Below are 6,000 nucleotides of genomic sequence, written 5' to 3'. Positions count from 1 at the left end.
CTCTCTATTTCCAGCTTTTTTGTGCTTTTATTCCCGATTTCCGCCATTTTCAGTCTGCCATTGTTATTTTTCGTGCAAAGCTCTGGTCAGTGTAAAATAAGCCGAACCCATACAGTGCAAAGCCATGCTGTGTGATATCAATCTTTTCCTTATCAATAAAACACACATGTTAAATGTTCTTACTATGCAGAACTATCTTTTACTCCCTTTGGAATTTCCAAAATTTCGTGAAAAATGTAGCAAGTATAAAAAAACTTATATATATATTTCATCAACTTTCTGTTCCAACCCTATCATGTAAATTTTCAATTAACCATCACTAAAAACTTTGCTGCAAATACCATTCCACATGTGCAGTGGGCGTAAAACTGACAGTAGCCATTTGGCCGCCCATTTTGCCCCTTCCCTGATTTTTCTTTTCCTTGGAGCTCATAGAATAAAAGGGACAGTGGCAGCATGGATACGAAAATTAGCTAAGTAACAGCAACCAGGGCGTAGTGGTGAACGGTTCTTTTTTTGGACTGGAAGAAGCTGGTGTTCACCAGGGGTCAGTACTAGGACCACTGCTTTTCTTGATACATATCAATAATTTGGACTTGGGTGTACAGGGCACAAATTCAAAATTTGCAGTCCATATCACGACTTTGATGTGTAGTGATTCATGTTTTGTTACCATCAGCGGTTTGGCAACATTATTCTATGTGATCATAATTCTAATATTACAATAATCACAGCTGTTAATATATTATTGTTTTGTTAGCATCGAAAGGAAATAGTGTAACACCTGGTGAGCAATAGAAATTCATTTGTATTTGCATCACCAAATGAGTGGACCATAAATTGATGGACGTATTTTAATCACCATCTGTGGGAAATACACCTTTCAAATATCTTCGTCTGTCTTTCAAATTATCGATTGTGAAACCAAAATTGTTACCGAGCCACATACGGTGATATTAGGACAGGGCAAGGCCGCCAATAGTAGAGTGAAAATCGGCAATGCACAAGATGCAAGAATTGGAGGAGCTCAGAGATATCGAAGGATTGTAGGAATGGGGAGAGTATGGGGCGAGACTATGGAGGGATTTGAAAACAAGGAGTGTACACTAACTTACCGGGGCTTAGATTATTATATTAAGAGTATCGGTTGCATAAGCGAGAAGATTGAGGAATATTTGATCGAGATGTTTAAAATGATAAAATGACTTGATAGTGTCGATACAGATAAACTATTTCCTCTGCTCAGGAATCAAGATCGAAGGGGACTTAATCTTAAGCATGGAGCTAAGCTACTTGGGAGAGAAATCAGGAAGTACTTGCTCCACACAAAGGAAATTCTCTCCCCAAAAGGCTGCGGATGTTGAGGAACAATAAGAGGTTTCAAGACTGAGATCGATAGATGTATTTTAGATCGGAATATCAATGGATATCGCGTTAAAGCGAGTAAATGAAGTTGAGTTACAAACAAGCCATGATCTAATTAACTAGCACAGCAGGCTTGAGGGGTTGGAAAGCCCACTCATAATTGTTCCCAGAATTTACACTGTGCAAAATTAGCTAATCGACATTTAATTTTCTCCCAAGCAGTTCTTCTCACTTACTCTCTTCTATTTTGACAAGCATGTCCGACTTCGCCCTCCAGGGAATCTCTCTATATATATATATATACTTCTTTCAGGAAATCGGAGCCTGACTCCCGCTAATGTTGCAACTTTACCTTCAATGCAAAGTGAGAACCATTCCACACTGACACTCAGATTGTAGTGTTCAACCACTCTAATTTTATCATTTGACATCAAAGCAATCACACTTGTGAAGTGCTCCGTGCTATCTGTAAATTCAGATTATAGACAGAATATATTGCCCAATAAAGAATGAATCTAGCAAGCGGTGTGTTGGGTAAAAAGAAGACCATACCACAGTCTTAGTCACCCTAATTGTTAGTCCCGTATTACTGGTCCATCCCCAATGTTGGTCAAATCCCTCACTATGTTGTCTTATGCCTATTATTCTGACACTGCAATTTAAGTCCACTGTTGCTCCGACCGTCACCGTCAGTGTTCCTGGTTCTTTATCACAACTAATGTCACCGAGTCCCTGTATTACAGGCCCTGCTGTCCCTCAGCTGGTTGTCCTCGGTATGAGAATGAGTTACTCCATGTTGTCCCCACGAGCACCATAATCCTGCAAAAAAAAAATATTTCCCGGTCATTGAGACTATGGGGCTAGAACCTCCACTTTTTTTGCCTGCTTAACGATCACTTAATGCCAGTTTTACCACTCAAATGACGTATACCGCCCAGATATCACCCATTTTGCACAAAATGGAAACTGGCAGGCATTTTACGGAAACCTATCACCGAGCATTACTTTCCCCATGTGCTTACCGCCAAGAAAAAATATTATCGCCCGCCCATGTTTTTGTGGCAAAATCAGCAGAAAGGGCGAATTCAACGCCCATAATATCGCCCAGCGTTACTTTCTGCATGAAATTAATGCCGAGATTCAATATTAACACCCGGCGACAGTTTCTTGTCATAAAGAGAATATTTACCCAAACTAGCGGCCATGGAGATCACCTATCATCAATTTCACCACCTCGCACACATTTCGGCCACAATATCGCTCCCTCAAAAAAACCGCCCACAAACAATGGAACTAACAGGAATGAATCACAGCTTTATGGACGCCATGTTGTAGATCACATGTCACGTCCTTTAAAAGGCTGCTGTGCTTCAATCTCAGCGGAGTTCAGATGTACTCTGCAGGTCGTTGGACTTGATGTGAACATCTCTAAAACCATCTTGACCATACTGTGACCGATTGGAATTGAAGAGGTGTGTTCAGCACAATATTTCTTGTTTGTGTGCAATCAGTGGAAAATAGAGAACTACTAGAATGGGGCCTATACTTTCTCACCCTCTCTTGGTGAACAAATACATGCAACAGACTCGACATCGCCGAAGGAATGCTCCACTGCATTATGTGCCCAATGTACAAAGTGACAGACAAATGAAGAGGACCAGATGTTACACCTCCCACAAGTACAAGGAGAATCATTCTTACCTCAACTTGCCCGACACCACCTGCCTTCGGACACTGCGTTTCCACAAAGAAGTTATCACTGAGGCATGCCAGCTGATAAGGGCAGATCTGCAGCCTGCCAGCGCCATCACAACTGCATTGTCCGTCGAGGTCAAAGTCACCGCGGCACTGTCGTTCTATGCTTCAGGTTCATTTCAGGCCACAACTGGTGACATTTGCGGACTTTTTCACCATGCCACACATCGTTGCATTAGACAGGTCACTGAAGCCCTGTACACACGCAGAAGGGACTTGATCAGCTTCCCTATGACCAGGAAGGCATTGAGTGAGTGGGCTCTAGGATTCTCCATAATTGCAAACTTCCCCAAGGTGCAGGGAGCAATAGACTGTAAACACATCGCGATGCGGGCACCTTTTCAGGATGCTGAGCTTTTCAGGAACTGCAAGGGATTCCACTCCCTGAATATCCAGCAGGTTGTCGACCACCAGAAAATTATACTGGTACTAAATGCTCAATTTCCGGGCAACATCCATGATGTGCACATCATGCGTGAGAGCACTGTGTCTGACTTGTTTAACAATGAGCCACAAGGTCAATGCTGGATGCTTGTGGACAAAGGATATGGCCTCACACCTGGCTGATGACCCACTCACACTGAGGCCGAGAGACGATACAATGAGAGCCACAGAGCAACTCGCAATATCATGGAGAAAACCATTGGAGTGCTGAAGCAGTGCTTTAGATGCCTGAACCACTCAGGAGGCGAGCTCCAATACCATCCTGAGCAGGTAGCTCAATTTGTGGTGGTCTGCTCCATGCTACACAATTTGGTTATCAGGAGGAGACAAGAACTGCCTGATGAATCTGACAGTCCACCTCACCAGAGAGAGGAAGAAGAGGATGAGGAGGCGGATGCTGACATTGGGCCAGACAATCAGGCTGATGCTGAAGCCCCCCTGTATACCGCATGAAAGGGCTCATGGTGTCATGATAGCTGCAACAGCCTTACATCAGGAGTTCATCAATGATCGCTTTGCCTGAAAGAACGTTGGTGTTATTTACAAGGCTGACACACTGCTGGGTGTGCAGGTCATACATCAATGGTGGGCATCACCTTGGTGACAGTTAAAGTTTAAGTTGATTGAAGTTAAGTGTGATTATAGCCTTTGATGTTAAGGAATCACAAGCGTGTAATAGTGCAGCTTTCTGAGCCAATGTGCTGCAAGGTTTTGTTAAATAAAAAACATTTAAACCGAACATTAGTCTGAAATCATCAGTATTTTTGTACAAACCAAACCTTTCTGCCCCCCCAAACCCCGGCTTCTCCTCCCCACCTCTACCCCTTACCCTTACCCTCCTGCCTCCAATCGTCTGGCCGAGGAGATCCTCAGACGATGCTTCTTTGGGCGGGGGAGGCGACGGCCGAACCGCTGCTTGGACGGATACGGGAGAGGACGGTCCCGAGGTGGGAGCGTGCTACAAGCCATAAGCAAGATGTTGCTGCTGGCTCTCATGTGCGGCTGGCAATGGGGGTGTGTCATCTTGGAGTGCAGTGCGGCACTCCAGGACCACTGCGAGCCCTCTGCCACCAGTGTTCCTGGTTACAAGCTCCAGGGCATCCTACATCCCCTCCATTTTATATGTTATTTGTTGGCCAAACCTCGGTGCCAATTATGTTCTTGGTGCTTAGTGGGCTTTTTCCTGTTAGTGAATCTCCGTCGTTCCTCCAACAACAGCCAGCCAGACAAGCACACACCACACCCACACAAGCTTTCACTGCCTCTGAGCTCCCTCTCTCTCTCTGTCGCCTCTTCTCCGCATGTCATGACGACCCTTGAGCTCCTGAATTGCGGGAATCGAGCGTTGCCATGCCATTGCTAAGGATGGCCACACTTTATGGCAGAAGGGCAGAAATATTTAACGCTACCGTCCATTTGATATCGCTCGTGATAACGCCCATTTTCAAAAATATAAACTAGGTGTTTTGGGAATGGGCGAGAAGCCGGCGATCTGAAAACTCTTTTTTAACCTCCACGCTGGTGATAAGCTCAAAAGTGGAGGTTCTAAACCATTGTCTTTTCAACTGGGTCCAGTGTTTCCATTTCCCAATCTCCCTTATGACTATTCAGGTGCACTTGTCACTTACCATTATTACCTGATGGGGTTCGCTCCATTTTGGTGAGAACCCGGGTTTTTCTGGGTTAATCGTCACCATTACCTGACTGCCTACTTGAGGTATTTGCACCTTCTGTTCTTCAGTGTCATTCTCTAAGTCTTTGATTACTTGTTGATTTCTAGCCTGTGCATTTAATTCATATAACTGCTTACAGAGTTCCATCACAAACCACCGTATCCTGTCTTTATATGGTCCTACATCCTTGCTTCCTGTAACCAAGACTTCTCTCTCATAGCCCTTCTGGTCATTAGTTCAAAAGGCATCAGTCCTGCCGTCCGACTAGGTGTTTCCCTTAATTGCATCATTACTTGGGTAACAAGTCTACCAACCTCCTTCCAGTCTCATGGATTGTCTTGGCTAGTGCCACTGTTAAGGTCCTGTTCATTTATTCCACTAATACGAACGATTCTGGAAGGTATGGGAATTTGAATTTTTGCCTAATCCCTAGTAATGTGCAGGCCTGTTTCATCACCTTCTCTGTGAAATGTGTACCTTGATCTGAGTCCAACTGTAGTGGCATTCTTCATCGGGGCATTACTTCCTCTGCTAAGATTCTGGTTTTGGATGAGCAATTCCTAGTGGCAAAAACGTCTACCCACTTCGTAAATTGATCTATTATAACTAAGCAGTATGTCGTCCCTTTGTTGCTGGGTAGCGGTCCAGTAAAATCTATCTGTAAGTTTTCCCAGTGTCTCTTATGTCGGGGTTGAAGTCCTATCCTGACATTTATTTCCCCCCTGGATTCCCTTCCACCACCAACATTGGGACATCGAGTTTA

This window comes from Pristiophorus japonicus, chromosome 19, assembly GCF_044704955.1.
Source record: "Pristiophorus japonicus isolate sPriJap1 chromosome 19, sPriJap1.hap1, whole genome shotgun sequence".
Taxonomy (NCBI): Eukaryota; Metazoa; Chordata; class Chondrichthyes; family Pristiophoridae; genus Pristiophorus; species Pristiophorus japonicus.
This window is presented reverse-complemented; position numbering follows the sequence as displayed.